We start from the raw sequence: 18,316 nt of genomic DNA, 5'->3' as shown, positions 1-18,316 counted from the left end.
CAGTAACAGAGGGGGTGGGTATCGCCTAGTGAGCATCTGCACAGGACACTGAGAAGAATCTAAATCACAGAAGAGAAACTAACTTGTCCAAGGCCACATTGCCTGGAAGTGTCAGGCCTGGGGCTCTCACTGAGGATGGGCAGGCAGGCAGGTGGTGGTGGTGAGGACACTCCAAGCCATTCCTCCCTTCCCCCGCTGTCACAGGGGGCCCCTCTGCTAGGGCCCTTAGGAAACGCAGCAGCCTGGGAAAACAGGTTACCATACCCTCCCATCCTGAACTTTACAATGACCTAAAAATTGACCCTAAAGGCTTACGAGCTGTCTGGATAAAGGCCAGATACAAGATAGAAGAGGAAACACAGGCAGTGAGCAAGTAAATTGGCAAAGGTAATTCCAATTGAATCCTCAGGAGGAGGAGAGTGTGGGCAGAGGACCTCAGACTCCAGGCGAGCTGGGCTGACTACTCAGGTGTGAAGCCCTTGCCACTGCAGGGGGTGCTGGTCCTCACTCTCAGCAGCGCAGGAGGATCCCTAAGGTTGAGACTCACAGATCTAATGCGTGTGGAATCAGCATGCAGGTAGAGACTCAGGATTCCTGGAGGGATGGGGAGAGAGGGAGAGTGCAGCCGGTTCCCACAAGAAAGGCAGGGGACATCTGGGCCTCATCTCTGATTTCCCCCACACATAGACAAGGTGACGTAAAGCCATCCTTCTCACCTGAGAGCCTCTGCAGGTGCAGGGCACTCAGCCAGGCGTGTCCTATCCCCGTCTCCCCAGCATCTCCTCTTCACCTGGCTATGTCGACCAAAGGGCCATCTCCTTCCCTGACCACCTTGATTGGTCAGGCACGCCCCTGTGTGCCGCACAGCCTCCTGGGTGTCCCCTACCCAGGAACCAACCACACTATACCAGTCTTACCCCCAGCAAGGCCACGTAGTCTGTGTGGGAAGGGGCCAAGCACCTCCTGCAGCACCTGACGCCATGCCTGACGTGCTGGAGCTATAGATGCCCTGGCGCCGCCTCATCCTGCAGGCCTCTGCCTGTCACTCTGGGCACCAAGGCACATGACCCTCTCCCTCCTAGCCATGCTTTCAGCTGCATATTACATTTGTTTTTCCAAGGGCTCTTCTGAAAAAGCAAATTAGATGATGGCATTACCCACTCAGAAATTTCCAAGGGCTCACAGGTAGAGTGTGAAACTCATTCATAACTGCTTTCTACCCCTCCCTGTGGGAAAATTGTCGCTCCAACCCCACTGCCATCAGGCTTGGCCATATGACCTACTTTGGCCAATGAAATGTGAGAGAAGTTACAAGTGTGCTTCAAAGCAGTAGCTTTATGAGCCAGCATGAATTCCACCACTGCTTTTCCTTGTCCCACCAGGACGGCAATCTCCCAGAGAATGGTGTGTCCTCAGCCCAGATCCTGGGACGGAGAGGGCATGCAGCAGAGCCCAGCCGACTCATGAAGGTCATGTAAGCATGCGGATCTTGGTTGAAATGTTTAAAAGGTAGACTGTAGCCATTCCTTAAGGTTTCCCTTGAGATTTTCCGTAATGGTACTTATCCCAATTAGTCGTCTGAGATTTGGTTGCTACTGCAGCAGAACCCAGCAAAAGCCGACTCCTATAAGCTCCCATTGCACTCAGTGTCAGAGCCAAAGTCATCGCCACAGCCTGCGTGGCCCTACACAATTGGGCCCCTTTCTGCTTCTCCAACATCATTTTCAACCACTCCTCCTCACTTGTTCTGCTCCAGCCATGCTGGCCTTTGACCATGTCTCAAACATGCCCAGAATATTTCTACCTCTGGACTTTGCAGTATCTTCTCTTGCCTAGAACATGCCCAGTCAGTGGGGCCTTTAACAGCCCTATCTGAAATAGCACCTCCATCATTCTCTATCCCTCACCCTATTTATTTTTCTTTATACCACTTACCACTACCTGATATTACCTTCTATGTTAATTTAATGTTTATTGTCAGTTACTGCCACCAGCAGGCAAGCTCCATGGTCAGGGAGCTCATCTGTCTTATTCATTCCCTGGATCCGTAGGAAAGAACCTGGCACACCGCAGGTGCTCCATAGATACCTGCTGAATGATCCAGTGTGTGACTGTCCACTAGGTTACAAGCTCCATGAGGGAAGAATGTGGGACCCTCTGAATCAGATTGAATTTTTCTATATGGCTACAATATCTCCCATGCTACACATTCTTTTCAAAATCTTACAACTCCCCCATCCGGAATATGGGTGTTCCTTTCCTGACTCAACCAATATGGCAAAGTGATGCCAAGTGACTTTCGAAGCTAGGTCCTACAGCGCCGGATGCTTGCTCTCAAAACCCAACTGTCACATTATGAGGAAGCCCAAGGCATCCAGGACAGAGAGACTATGTGGAAAGGCCACCTATAGTGTTCCAGCCAATAGTCCAGCTGAGGTTCCAGTATATACAAGTGAGCAAAGCTGCCTCCAGACATTTCCAACCCCCAGCCATCATGTCACCCCAGTCTTCATCTTCCAGGTGAGGTCCATGCCAGCAGACACAAGCCACTTTTGCCATGTCCAAGCTCCTGACACTAGAACCCATGAGCAGGACAAAGTGGTTATATTTCTCGCCACAAAGTTTTGGGGGGTGCTGTTACTCAGCCATATTAACTGAAACTCTATCCCTAGCACACGACCAAGCCTGGCACACAGTAGACACTCAATAAATATCCCTGACTGAAAGACTGGCTCTGGCCCCATGTCCCTGCCTGCAGGCTAAGGCTAAATTCCATCTTTTACCAGGTCTCAAGTCCTGAGGAAGAGCAATGCCCATGGGCTGAGCTCCTGAAGAACCTTGGGGCTCCATGCATCTTAGGAATGGCCATGACCATGAATGTGGAACCAGACTATGAGCTGGTGAACTTCTACACCCATGGCTGGGAAGACGGAAAAACACACAGTGGCCACTCCCCAAGGAGCAATAGTCGCTGTCTTAATGTTAGGAAATGAGGAGACTCAGAAACCCCAGCGAGGCTGGCTTTTGTCCAGCCTTTGCTATGTTTCCTAAAGGAGTCTCCTGTCGAGTACACAATGGAAACAGGCTGGCAACCTGAGAATGTTTTTCATATCATGATATTGAACAGGTTGTGAGGCTGCTACCTAAAAAAGCAGCAATCATTTCAAATACAATGAACATGGAAGGAGAGGCACACAAGTTCGAACTGTTTCCCAAAGTCCTTGGGCTGAAACTTTGTCATCAGTAAGTCTTTTATTCCCTCTTAAGCCTCAATTTTGCCAGCACACATGGCATTTGATTACTAATTCACGTGCAAAAGCAAAGGTGAGTTCACTGTGAAGCTACAGAGACTCAAGCTTCAGGGACCCACACTTGCATGAGCCCCTCCCGGGAACCTAGCATGTGTTCAGATAGCATATGTTTTTGTAATTAACAAAAGATAGTTTAACCTCAATTGGTTAAGACTCTTATCTCCTTTACCCCAACTGTGCTCTGTCACACTTCTCTTCCCAGCAGGTGGCACGGCTGTGGCTGTGGGCACTGTAGGGATCTGGTGAAGGGGGGCTGAGCTGGAGAGGGATGTGGTTTGGGTGCAGAGGGCTATATGCAGCCCTTATTTCCATGTATGGTCACTGCCGGTTAGTAATACTGGTGGAGCTGGGATTCACAAGGGAGTAACGTTAACATGGCATGAGACTATCTTTCATGTGCTTATTGATCCCTTAACTAAATGGCAGGGTGTCCTTCCGCTGGCACTTTCCCGCCTGTACACAGGCTCCCTTTTTCTAGCGGCATCGCCGGCAGCTGCCCCCTGCATATCGCTGTCCATCCACACTGGACTCACCTTCAGGACTTAGCCTTTGCTTACATTCTTCCTTCAGCCAAACGCTCTAATCCAATCACATTTCTTCTGGCCATTTAATTTCTTACCACTTTAACACAAAATACTGATCTTAATGTTACTGATCTTAAAAATAACATAAAACTCATAAAATGCCTGGAAAATGAGGACACATTACAAATTGGTGAATGAGTGTCTTCAATTCAAAGAACAGTAAGATTAGTTTCTGCGCAGAAAACCTGAAATGCCCTAAAGTCTCATCACTAATGTCTGAAAGAAATCTGATAGGGGTTTTCTCAGATTTGACCTAAACGTGTATATGACAATACCAGTCACAAGTAGTGAAGCTATAAGAAACTTTTCTAAACTGTCATCCATCCCAGAGCTGTGGCTCTCACCCAGTGCTGTTACAAAGTATGGCTGCTGGTGTCCCAGCAATTCTGACTTAAAGGGCCTAGGGAGCATCCTGAGCATTAGGACTCTTAAAAGTCCCCAAAATATTCTACTGTGCAGGCACGTGGAGAACTACTGCCACAAAAGAATGAATCATCTTCCCATTCTCTCCACAGAAAACAGTATTACAAAATCATCACCATACAAAGAGATCAACAAGCATTCAGCCAAAAACCGTAAGAAAGAAATGACATTATAGAGCTTGTCAGGCAGTTAATTAAAATAATTTTTAAAATAATAATTTTATGCTCTTTTCTGGATTTTGTAATGTTTGTGGTATGTTTGTTATATAAATGGCACTCTTTTAACTTTTAGATTAAATAATGTGATGTGATTTCTTTTCTACTCATAATTTTGCATTCTTTTTCATAAAACGCATCTCCCCCAAGTTGTATAAGCTTGAGTCCTCTCCAGGGAAAGGAGCAATTTTTTTGTGTATTGTTTTTCAAAACAGGTAGATTCCATTAGTGAAGTAAGATGAAAAAAAAAAGAAAAAAAAAAAAAAAAAACTTGTGGGTAACAAATCCAAACTAGTCCCAAGAGGATTAGATGTAGAATCAACATTTATCAGTGTCAAGCCCATGGGAATCTGACAATTCTGTCATATGTGCCCCATATCCAGCACCCAACACAAGCCTGGTACATGGGAGGCACTGGAAAGAAATTCATAAATTTGTTTCTCTTGACTTACCCTTTCCTCTACTACTGGGGATATCTCAACTATGCATAATATAGTTTAATGCTGTTAAAGTTAAAATTTTTTTACTTAAACTGCCGCTTATTACACAGGAGGGTGTGTAATAGCACCACGTATAATATAAAGTTCATGGGCTGGGTATTGCGACTCACACCTGTAATCTCAGTACTTTGGGAGGAGGGTTGCTTGAGGCCAGGAGTTCAAGACCAGACTGGGCAACATAGCAAGACTCAAGTCTCCTTAAAAAAAGTAAAAAAAAATATTAGCCAGGTATGGTGGTGCGTGCCTGTAGTCCCAGCTACTGGGGAGGCTGAGGTAGGAGGATTGACTGAGCCCAGGAGTCTGAGGTTGCTGTGAGCTATGATCATACTGCTGCACTCCAACTTGGGTAACAAGAGTGAAACCCTGTCTCAAAAATGAGAAAGCATCTAAAATTGTACATACCAAATGATTGCAACCAAATTAAAACCCAATCCCATTGAGCAAGAAAAAAGCCTAGAAGAAAAAAAAGACAGCATGTTAGTAGTAGTGATGTTTGGGTATAAAACTATGGATTATTGTTTTCTTTCACTTCTTTCTACATTTCCCCATCTTCCAAATTATCCTGAATGATTATGTACTGTTTTTATGAGGACTGAATCAATCAGGATCTCAACAGAAAAGAAATGACATGGGCAAACAAGGCTAATTTAAAGGTTTGGTTCAAAGGAACGATTTAAACTGGAGGGGGGCAGAGCTTCCGCCATCTGAAACAACGCAATTGCCAGGCAGTGAGATCAGACACAGGACATTTAGAGGTTTCCTCCTAGGAGTGACACACATCACCTCCACTCATAAGCCATTGAATATGTGAAGTCACACAGCCACAGTTAACTTCAGCAGGACAGGAAGTGGAATTTAATGTGCCCAGACGTAGGGCAAATTAAGCATTTGTGAACATCACTAATGACTATCACAGGGTAAGGATCCAGGCACCCTGTTTCTTTTGCATGTGTGCAGATGGGCAGGTCTGACGTGAAGCTTCAAACGACACAGGTTCAAGAAGTGCTTGCTAGGAAAACAGCACTTCAACTTCTTCAAGAAGTATCTTCTTTCCACTACCTCAAACAACATAGACATGAGCAGAATGGGTGATGTCATGGGAACTTGACCACAGATAAAACAACACCAGCCCTGGAAAACTGAGCGTTGGCCACCTGATTCCAAAAAGCCAGTTTAGCATCTGTACTACTTTTGTTATTTAAGACATTGGATTTTATCTAAAATGGAAATGGTGATTTATCCTGAAGAGAAAGAAGACGGGGTGCGGTTCTGACTGGGGTGGGCTGGAGGCAGGAACCCGACTGCACATTGTTCTGAAAGCCTGAGATGAGCTACTTTGTTCCCACTTTTTTCCTGACAAGCGGTGAACTCTGGTTACATTGTTCAAAAAGAGAATCGATACTGAAAACATTTTCAAGTCAGTCTGGAACAAAATTTCCACAGAAGGCATCTGAAATAAAACAGCTCACAAAAGGAGCTAAATTAACAGGTATGGGGATCTGGCTGCACCCAGGGTGACCTCATAGCTGCTGTTGGAAAATATACCCCCTAGACAGGCCAAATAAAAGGCCACAGAAATACAGAGCCGGGGGGCTCCTAATACCTTCCCAACCCCTGCCAAAGAATCACAAAGCTCTAAGCAGCCAGAATGCAGGAACCAAGGCCAGAGAGGACAGACGACACAGGAGAGGGGCAATCTTCAGTGCTTCCAGCACCAGGAAGCTACAATGCCTCCCACCTTAAGTGGCAATTTCCTTTTGAAATAGTGCAGCTCCTTTTAAAATTATATGTTGCTCCTCCACCTTCCCAAAGAACTCCTGAATGTAATGATTACAAGGAAGCTGCTCGCTAAAAAGAGTCTGCATAGAGAATTTCTCCCCCTTTCTTCTTTCTGTTCCGGCCAAAGTCACATCTTTGTTTGACACATTATCCCTTACTTGAGGAAGAAATGACTCAAGTACAGGGGCCGGGGACCTCTGCTGACTTGCAAAGCATTGAAAGACTTTGGTGAGTATTATTGGATGAGTTGTGCCCTCTCCCCCTCAAAATTCATATGCTGATGCCCTAACCCCCAATGTAATGGTATTTGGAGGTAGGGCCTTTAGGGAGGTATTAATAATTAAGGTTAGGTGAGGTCATAAAATTGGGGCCCTGATCTAATAGTACAGGTGTAAGAAGAGGAAGAGACACCAGGGGCCTCTCTCTTTCCGCCTGCACACAGAGGAAAGGACAGGTGAAGACACAGCAAGAAGGAGGCCCATATGCAAGCCAGAAAGAGAGCCCTCACCAGAAACCAATCCAGGGGCACCTTGATCTTAGACTTCCAGCCTCCAGAGCTATAAGAAAATAAACTTTTAGTTGCTTAAGCCACCCAATCTATGGTATTTTGTTACGATAGTTTGAGCAGACTAATACAGTGAATGTACTATCTATTGCTGTACAGCAAGCCACTCCAAAACCCATTAGCTTGAAACAATAATGATCATTTCTTACCTCACATGGTTTCTGAGGGTCAGGAATTAGGAAGGGGCTCAGCTGAGCAGGTTTCTCTTGGAGTATTTCATGTGGTTGCCTCAGCCGGGGGTGCCACCATCTAAAGACTAAATGAGGTTGGAGGATCCATTTCCAAAGTGGCTCAATCACGTGGCAGAAACGTTCGTGCTAGCTGTCGGCCAGGGGCCTCAGCTCCTGTCCACATGAGCCTCTCATGACATGGTGGCTGGCTTCACCGAGCCAAAGACCAAGCCTCGGAAGTCACATATCATCATCACTCCTGCCAGAAAAGCCAGCCCTGATTCAGAGTGGGGGAGAAAAATATAAGAACATGAAGACCAAGAGGCAACAGGGGCCATCTAGGAGTCTGGTACCCAGGGAGCCAAAAAGACTGACCATTAGGCACTAGAGGTGTAGCAGACGTGACTAAAGCCCCATTCCACATCCACCCACCTTCCAGCTGGGCAGGAGGTTCTGAGGAAGTTCCTCCCAGGAGCAGGCCTCACCAGATGACCGACAGGCTTTAGAGTACAAATGCCCCAGCTCCCTCCCCCTTGTATGGGATAATTCCACAGTGTGTGTGCTGCACTGGCTCCCAGAGTCCCCCAGAAACTTACACTCCATTTGGCTACAATGCAACTGGCTTCATAACACTCTTTCTTTATTGCCTAAGCCTTCTTGTCCCTGTCTTACTTCCCCACTCCCCTACTGATGTTTCCTGGGCTCACTTCATAAATAAACTATCTGTATTCAGATCAGCAATTCAGGGTCTGCTGCTGGGGGCCCAAGCCAAGGCAGTTCGGTGACTAAAAGGTTTCCTGTACTTGTGGCGCTTTCCTCTATCTGGGAGACATAACATATGTACACAAACCAGGCTGTATAGCCTCAAAAAGCAAAATATAAACTAATAGTAGCATGTTCCTAAAGAAAATACTGTGTCTGACAAAACCTCACTTGGCAAGGCCAGGATCACATGAAAAATAGTGGATGACTGAAGCAACAATACAAGTGGCATTCTATGTATTTTTAAACTAAAGTAACTAAAAGTTCTGGAAGGTATCTGTTTCCAAAGCAAACAAAATTTGTTCAGGTTGAAAATTTGCTCCAGGAAGTTGCCCCACTCCAAAATGGGCTTCCTCAATTGCCCCATAGCCATGGCTTTGGTACTCAGACCAGCTAAATCAGGGTTTCCTATAGATTAGACATGAGAGATGATGGCAAACCCAACAATTACATCCACGCCATGAGGGAGTTCTCCTCTTTCCAACTTGCTTTCAATTCTTTTGCTCATGTTAAGGGGGGGGGGGGAACCTCCATGTTGTATTTAAGGCTATCTTTAACAAAATTCCCCTTTCCTTTCCAACATCATCCCAATGTCACCCCTTGCCATTAGACTGAGGCCACATAACTGGTTCTGGCCAGTGGATGTAGCAGAAGTTATGTGTGTCCCTTCCAAGCTGAGGCGGTTAGAGCCAGGGTACATCCTCACCCTCTCCTCCCTTTCTGCAGCTACCAGACAGACCACAGGACGTGATGGTGGGGCCAGGACAAAAGTAGCCTGCATCCCTGAGTGGAGATTCCCGACAGACACTGCCCTGCAGGGTCCTCCAACCTCAGCAGGCTTTGTGTGACCCACAGGTAAAACTTTGTCAGGATAAGCTGTAAGCTTTTAAGGTTGTATTTATTACTGCAACATAGCCTGACATAGCCCTGACTGTTAAACCACCTCTCCAAAGTCCGATTTTAAAAAGAGAGAACAGGCTTCAAGCAAAGGGTCTTCAGCAGGCAAAAATAACCAGCTAGAATTTAATACTACTGTTTTGTTTTCATAGCAGTTACTTCCACAATGGCAGGTGACAATAATTATTTACTTATAGTACTGACTCAAGGTTTCCATTTCAATAATTTTATTGAAGTTTAAAAAAAAAATTAAGTCCATCTATAGAAAAATAGTAAGTATCAGGTAAAGCCAGGAAGGTGAAAAACCAAATGACTGAAATGCCGGAAACATGGCATCGACCTCACAGAAGGAAAAGCAATCATGGTTGGCAGGTTCTTTTGTTTGACAGGACAGAACTGTACATCTGCAACAGGATCACGGAGTTTTTAAATGTGGCTGTACAACATCACACCACGTTATCTCACAATCTGGTTGGACAAAACCTCACTTGGCCAGACTTTACAGGGCAGACTGGGTAAATATGCCCAGAGGATGGATGGAAGCAGAGGTGCTTACACGCTGATGGCTGTCCTTGGGACAGGCTTCCTGGGAGAGAGAAAATGAAACAGGCATATTATGGCGACAGCTGGGGAAACAAAAATCATTTAGGGGGGGAAAGAGTAAGGGGCATTTGAGACATAGAATATACTGTTTTCACATAGATGCTAGCAAGTCACACGATTTAAAAATACAGGTTCCTAAACCCAAGAGCTCTGGATTGAAATGTAACTCCTTCACTTGGTCTTGGGCATATTAATTAACCCCCATGAGCCTTGGTTCTCTCTCTCTCTTTTTTTTTTTTTTTTTGGTTCTCATTTGTAAGATGGGAATAATAAGAGAACCTTTCCTAATCAGGTTATATTGTGACTATTAAATGAATTACTACATTTAAGTGCTTAGACTAGTGCCTTGCATGTAACAAATGCTAGACAAGTATTAGCTACATTTTTTCTTTTTTAAAAAAAATATAGTACATAGTAGGACCATGTAAAAGTTATTTGAATTTGAATGAGAGAAAATAATTACTGGGATAGAAAATAGCATTCAAATTAGCTAGCTGGATTAAGAGTAATCTTGTCCCTCTACTATACAGAGTTAAATATATATATATATATATATATATACCCTAGCAATCATATACTGATACAAATACCAATATTTTGTAGCTAAAAAGCTGAGACTAGGTCTAGAATTCAGTTTCTGATTATAATCTACCGCATTACTTACCTCTAATTTTTCATTGGCTAAAAGCCCATGCTACCCAAAATGGAGGCTCTGAAAGGGTTTTATATTGCATTTCACTTTATCAGAAGTACACCAACCAAATCCCAGCAGGAAAGGTTAGGTATTGTTCTACAGAAGTTTTTTGGACTGCAAGGCAACCCAACAACAGGCAGTAAAGTTAGTTTAGTGGGTTGGAACTTCCATTTAAAAAAAAAAATAGAATAAACATATCAGTTGCAATGCACATATACGGAAAAACAATTGCTACACACACACATACCAGTTTGCTATGTAAATATATTTCTTGCTGTGAGTCATGTTAAAAGTTCAAGAGATGGGCTACAGCTCCTTTAAGGTTTCTCTTCACTGGTCATTACCTATTTGTTTCTTTAGCATCTATCCATCCAGTGTTTCTTCCAAACTAAATTCCTTGAGGCTACATTTATCTTGTTCATCATTCATAAACAATAGCATGAGCACAGTGTTTAACACACAGCAGATACTCAAGAAATGTTGATTGAATAAATGAGATTTGAGTTATTCCACAAGCCCCACAAACCTAGAGGCCACCTATTTCTCCGTCAGATATTTATTGTGACTGCACAATAAATATGTGTGTGTTTTTCCTTCCCTGAGTGTTTCCTTTCACTGTCTTCAACTAAGAGATTCAGGTAGGCTGCTGACATTGATTTGTTCTTCTATCAACTGCTGTGGCCAAGGCTTCCATATACAATCTTACCCTTCCCCAGGAACCCACAGTCCTTTTTTTTTTTGTTTTACAAATGTGGATATTCAGGCCCAGAATACTGACTTAACCTGCCCCAAAGTCACAGACCTACCACGTGTCTCTATGACTTGATACCACGTACCCTGCCTGGTCTGTGCTATGGGTCCTCTATACAAAGGAACCCGTCTGCATTCTCCTCCAAAAAGAGTCTGAGATCTCAGTGGACCCAGGGCCTATTTACACAAGACAATGAGCTCATGAGGAAGGTGAGTGTGATAAAGCTCTCCCAAGACCGTGGATTTTGGCCTGCATCACTAGTGTCACCTATATGGGTCCGACTTAGATAAAACTCCTTCCCAAAGGACCTCTCTTTGCTGCCCAGCAGTTCACGAAGCAAGAGGGGCTGCCCTGGCAACATGCTCACGATAAATAAGCACTGAATCACACATAATGACACATTTTTTCCCACACATAGATAAAAATTCTTCTGATATTAAAAAGATCAATCATAGTTTTGCTTAAACATATCTATAAATGTCTCTTTAAAATATTTCCCATGTGTTTTTGTCCCATGAACACTATTAAAAGTTAAGAAGGGAAGACAGGGTGATTCCGAGGTTTCGTCTTGCCCCTGCCTCTCCCTGTTCTGGGTCAGAGTGATGCACTTCTTGCTAAATCTGTCCAGCCCCCGCCCCGCTGCTCCCTGAACCACAGTGTGGACAAATAAACAGCTTAGGAGAAAAAGCCAATTATTTCTTTAAAAATATTTCAGTAACCTACTACGTGCTAGACTGTGTGAAACTTGGGTTCACAAGCATTTAATCAGAGAAGTAAAATTTAAAGAGAAGTCAAATTCTCCAATAGATTTTTTTAAGTGAGCATCATTTTAAAGTCCTACCTGGCCGGGCGCGGTGGCTCACGCCTGTAATCCTAGCACTCTGGGAGGCCGAGGTGGGCGGATCATTTGAGCTCAGGAGTTCGAGACCAGCCTGAGCAAGAGCGAGACCCCATCTCTACTAAAAATAGAAAGAAATTATATGGACAGCTAAAAATATATAGAGAAAAAATTAGCCGGGCATGGTGGCGCATGCCTGTAGTCCCAGCTACTCGGGAGGCTGAGACAGGAGGATCCCTTGAGCTCAGGAGTTTGAGGTTGCTGTGAGCTAGGCTGACGCCACGGCACTCACTCTAGCCTGGGCAACAGAGTGAGACTCTGTCTCAAAAAAAAAAAAAAAAAAAAAAAAAAAAAAGTATAAAGTCCTACCAAATAGGAGGATCTGCCAATAGAAATGCAGCTTTTAAAGAAACAGGCACAAACCCAATGACCAAAACATCCCAGGTGTGGTGTTTGGTATAAACTCAGCCACAGAACAACGTCCCCTCTCCTGAGATAAGAATGTTCCATTTAGCATCATTCAATCCAGGTCTGGAATGCTAACAGCTGCAATGTTGGTGCCAGGCCACAGAGGAGACAGGGGTGGAACAGAGGGTCCCTGCCCTCCAGGAGCTGAATGTCCTGGCCGAGACCCAAGGGTGTAAATAACTGACACAAGTCAAGCTTGAGTCAAGCTTTGGAGAGGCTGTGGAATGGTACAGACGTGTCCTGCAGGATCACGGCAGCACAAACACCCTTCTAATCCTGATCCCTTCAAGGAGCTTAGCAAAGGCTTCACAAAAGAGGTGGCATTTGAACAGGGCCTGCAAAGATGCCAGGAGTAGTATTAGCTCTAAGAGGGTTTATCAGGGAACAGGAAGGGCAACAATGAGCAGAGGGGAAAGGGCATGACCTTTGGAGGAAACAGGGTTTCTTCCTGGGGATGGGGGGAGATAAAGGCAGAGGGATGGAGACAGAGTCCAGAAAAGAAGGCTGAGGGAGCTTTGTATAGGACACCCTGACTGCACAGGGATGGCTGGAGCTGGAGGCACATCATAGATCACAGAGGAGTAAGTGTGCCAAGCACTGAGTCGTGTTCCTGGTCCATGGACAGACCATTCTCTCGGCCCTGCCCCCACAAAACATCCCTCCTAATGGAGGTCACATTGTCCTGGTGACCTTCCTCACTGCCCCAGCACTGGGAATGCAAGTGGCCATGTGGACATGAGTAAGGAGACAGAACAATTGCCCATGAGAACAGTCAAGAATTCCAAGGCCCCCAAGAACAGGAGAATACAAAGTTATTTGAAGGAAGCATCTATTTATGTTCAAAAATTCATCCATCCATCCTTTCCTTCCTTCCTCCACCCATCCATGTGCCCACTCATCCATCCACCCATCCATCTGTCCACTCACCCACCCTCCCTCCATTCACTCATACATCCATCCATTAATTCACCCACCCATCCACCTACCCGCCCATCCATCCACCCCTCTGCCCACCCATTCATCCAATCCTTCAATCCAATCCAATCTGCCTAGCCCCTGTCCATGTTCTCAGGAGAGGAAAGGGGGCTGAGGAGGGCCACCCTGATTTCATCCATTCCCGTTCTCTTCCTGCCCCTGGAATAAGATGACCCCCTCTGTCTTTCATTTTCATTATATCTTTCCTTCAAAATCCTCAAAGTATTTCCCAAAGCTTAGACCTGTGATATCTAAGGTAGAAACTGAAAGGGAGAAACTAGAAAATGACAAATTCAGTTCCCTGCAGGAAAACTGCATCCTAGAATTGGAGTTCTAGGGGATTTTCATATTTTTGGCTTTGTTTTTTTTCACCCCCTTTGGAGGGAATTAGACGCCCCCCCCCCCAAACTGAACTTTTCCAGAGAAAGGCAAATCTCCTATTAGTCCTTGTGTGTGTTTGCATGTGTCTCCATATGAGACAGAGAGAGAGAGATAGAAAGGGAGAGACAGAGACGGAGAAGTTCCTTCAGGAGAGCCCTCTCTGTTACTAAAATAATATGCAGTGCAGCACCCATTCAGGAGCCAGACACAATATCCATCCTCCCCTTAACTGGACTTCTGGTAAATCTAAGAGCACCAGGAGGTACACCAGGATGTCCTGTGGGCACCCAAAACTCAGCATGTCGCAGACCAAGCCTGTCATCCTCCCCTATAAACTGCTCCTCTTCCTGTGTTCCTTGTTCAGCTCATGAGATCCCGTAGTCACTGAAAGCCCTGCCTTGGGCCCCAAGCATCAGAGGGTCCCCCTCTAACCTTTCCCTAGCCATGGCCTCCCAAGAGGAGTCTGTAGGCTGGGGAAACATGCCCACCCAGAGCCCACACTCTTCCCCTCCTACACTCCACCCTGGGTACCTGGGATCCTAAAATTCCCTAATCATATGCTTGCCCTGAGCCTGCTTCCTGAAGTTGTATGGGCCCCTTCCCCAGGTGGTCCTGCCTAGGACAGACAACGCTGCCAACACGTGCAACCCCGGGCCCAGGGCTGCCGAGAGGTGGCTGGTGTGGAGGTAGCACAGATGTGCAGTCTGGGTGTCCACACATGTGAGCATGAGACCCCCTGCAGTGCCAACTAGACCCAGGGGGACAGGTAGAGAAAGGCATCAAGCCACTGGGGCATCCCAATTTTTGCTCAGTGAGCCCACAAATGTTAGGGACAGGCCTGGATTCTGCCACCAAAACATCTTCCAGGTGTCCATTCTCCCAGTTCTGGTTGTCCTGGGATAAAACCTTCACCACTGGACTTCCCAGCTTCCCCACCTCTTGCTGTGACCAGTACTGGTCGGTGTTTGAATTGTCTTCTTAAAACACAAAACTGGTCAGATCCTGCCCTCATCCTCCACCCAACCCATGGTTAAAGCTTCTTACTTAGCATGGAAACAACCCACCTGTCATCGCTGGCTCCATCTCCTTTTTCTCTGCACCCACATGCAGGGCCCAGGTCACACCGGACTCCATGTCCCTGCCACACCCCGACCTGAGACACGCCAGCACCCAGGCTGACCTCCACATCCTCCACTTGCCAAGCACTCCAGTGCCAAGTTCTGATTCAACAGTCTCCTCCTTTTTGAGGTCTCCTGCACCCAGGGCTTCCCACAGAGATTTCAGCAGGGGGCTCCTCCCTCTGGGCCTGTAGTCTCCGTCAGAAGGCATTTCTGACCATTCTGAGGTCTGATTCTGTGTCTACCGTCCCTCTGCACTGTGAGCCCATCAAGGACAGAGGCCATGGCTTCACCTCTGCATCCCCATGCTGTGTGCAGCACACAAAGGGGCAGCAAGAATGAAGAAAGCATCTGAGGCTGAGAGGCCCTGGGCACCTCAAGAAGCAGCTCTGGGCCATCACAGAAGCCAGCGGTATGAAAACCTCCCAATCATAACTATTTCTGAAACCTCTGGAAAAGCCTGCCTGGCTCTCAAACACAGAGTTCAGCTGGACAATAAAAGCACACACTAGTATAGTACATGCCATATACCTATACTAACACTGTAATTTTCACAAAAACCTTACAATTATCCCCATTTCACAAATGAGGAAACGGAGGCACAGAGAGGTTGTACCACTGGCCCAAGGTCACACAGAGTGTGAAGCGTCAGAATCTGACGCAAGCACTTTGGATCCAAAGTCCTTTCTTTATCTTTTCTACTATGGGACACCACTGACAGTAGCAGAAAAGGAGGGAAGGAGGGAGGGAAGGAGTCTGTTTTGATCCCTCTTTTACCAGAGATTAGTGGGAAATTCTCCAAGCAAGGGCTCCTCTGAATTTTTTCATCTGCTAATTCCAGGTACTCCAAACGCTAGTTTCTAAGGAATCAGAAGAGCTGAAGGCTCCTCTGTGTCAAACTGTGGCCTTAAATGCTTGAGTCCCTTACTCCTCACACAGCCCCATGACCGGGACACTACTGACCTCATTTTACAGATGGGGACACTAAGGCTCTGAAGAACAAAGCCACGTGCCCAGTGACAGAGCCAGTAGTGCAGGGGCATTTACAGCTCTACCCTCAGCCCCGGGTCTTACTCTGACATTTATTTTTCATCTTTTTTGGCAGTGGTGCACTGTTTCTCTGAGAATAGCATGGGTTTTGATGCAAAAAAAGAAAAAGGCTAATTAGAAATCAAAGTATATTATCAGCATTATTCACTAAAAGGGGAAATTTTCCCTCTTCCTTGAACCTGCAACGTAGGTAAGAAGCAGCCCCAAGCAAGGCTGAGCTTCAGCTGTGGTCTGGGCCGGGACGTCTGTCCCCAGCTCCAGGAGGGGCGGGAGCGTCCCCAGCTCCAGGAGGGGCGGGAGCGTCCAGCCCGGCTCTGTCCACAGCTATGACAAAGCCAAGCCGCAGCCTCCGCGTCTGACTCTTGCTGCCACCCTGTGACAAACTGCAGCAATCACAGGTGGGAAACACGGGGCTAAGAGCTGGTAGGAAGAGGGGCCCCTGGCACTGAAACCCCGGGAATCCCTCAGAGTCTCCCCCAAGGGCCTTTCTGAGTGTGGGCAGCTCACAAAGAGAAAGTTCCACGGTAGCTCCTGTGGGCCCTGCTGGATGCATGAAGGGCGCTGTGGTTCGTGGAGCTCACTAGTGAAAAGGGACGCGTTAGGGCCAGGCCATTCTCCCTTTCCCACATTCCTGGGTCAGAACATGGAATGGGAACAGGAACCAACCACTACATTCTCCAGCCTCACTCTCCCTACAAAGGAAGAGGGAGAATGTGGACACAAACCGTGCTCCCCCTGCCACTGGGCCTTTGTGGGTGGTGGCCAGGACTGGGGAGACCTCGCTGCTCCCCTGCAGCGGAGCCTCCTGCTCTCCTGGCAGTGGGAAAGAGAGAGGCATCATCCCCACACGGCCTGCCGTCATCCCCATGATGCCTGGGCATACCAGGCCGGGCTCTGCACCAGGCCCTGTGCTGGGGACCTAGAGGCCAGGTCACCTACGGTTGGGGGGAAGACACAGACTGGAAGCAAGGAAGCCAACACATCCATAACACAGTCACACCCAGGGACCAGCACCGTCAAGGAAGTCCCAGCAGTAGCAGTGCTAGAGACAGGCCGGCTGGGGGTTAACACCAGGTCAAGGGCAGGAGTCAGGCTGCAGGACTGTGGATGACAGCAAGCAGGGCTGTCCCATCCTGAACAGAGGACCAGGAAAAACCAGACGGATTTAAACAATAAGAAGAAAAAGAATAGAAATTCTAGAAATGAAAAACATAATGGAGGTTTAAAAAATAGAAACAAGTAAAATAATGAGATTAGACCCAACTGAAGAGAGAATGGGTGAAAAGGAAGACAAATTGATGAAATCACTCAAAATGAAGTACAGAAAGATAAAGAGACAACATGAAAGAGATATTAAGTGACTTGGAGGTTAAAATGAGAAGCTCCAACATCTGCCCAGAAGGAGAGAAGAGAGGGAATGATGATACTGAAAAAGATAAAGTGGAGAATCTTCCATAATGAAAGCAGACAGGGTTCTTCCCATAGAAAAGTTGTCTGTTGGTCTGTTTCATTCGGTCGGCCTCGGCAGTTACTGGATGCCGTGCCCTGCACTGGGTGCTGAGGATGCCCAGTGCCAGCGATGGGCACAGACAGTCCCTGCCTGGGGGAGTCTCTCAGCCTAGAGCCCAGAGCCCTTCAGGGCCCCAGGGACATGCAGTGCAGGGCGAGGCTCCGCTGTTTAGGACCAGCCTGGCATTCAGAACACACCTGGAATTGCTCCTCTTCTTTCCTACACATTTTAGTGATATTAAATAGCTGAGGACAATTTCCTAAAAGAAAAAATGCAATTGTTTACAGTGTCAAGAGCCCCCTGTTTTTCAAGCTAGCAGTAAACAGCTTCTGGGTTGGCATCCAGGCTCCAGAAATCCACGTCTTGGCATCCAGGGTGCTTTCATTATCAAAATGCAACGCCCTGGCCTCCTGACGTAGTTCACAGCACCAGTTCACACTTGCAAATGTCTCCATTTACTCTGGGGTTTAGACTCCATTATGTAATTGGCAACTTACCTCATTTTAATTAGCCATTGTTAATTCCTATTATTACTGTTACCCTTAATTTATTTGACTGTTAAAACGACTGCATTTGGGAGCTCAACGAGGCAGCTTGCTCTTCCCTTGCCAACACTTAGATCATGGTCTATCTTTTTGAAGACAATCTTTTAGGGTAGGAGCCAATCCAAAATCTCAGACTCTTCTGAGGATCCTATAAGCACATACTTAAGGTGAAGCCTG

General features: G+C 46.4%; 1 protein-coding gene across 1 annotated transcript in view; it reads right to left on the bottom strand.

Annotated features, from left to right (window-relative positions):
- Positions 1–18,316, bottom strand: part of CACNA2D3 (calcium voltage-gated channel auxiliary subunit alpha2delta 3) — an 850,367-nt gene that overhangs the window by 810,082 nt on the left and 21,969 nt on the right. The window lies entirely within an intron of this gene.

The sequence above is a fragment of the Eulemur rufifrons genome, chromosome 7 (assembly GCF_041146395.1).
Source record: "Eulemur rufifrons isolate Redbay chromosome 7, OSU_ERuf_1, whole genome shotgun sequence".
NCBI lineage: Eukaryota > Metazoa > Chordata > Mammalia > Primates > Lemuridae > Eulemur > Eulemur rufifrons.
This window is presented reverse-complemented; position numbering and strand designations above follow the sequence as displayed.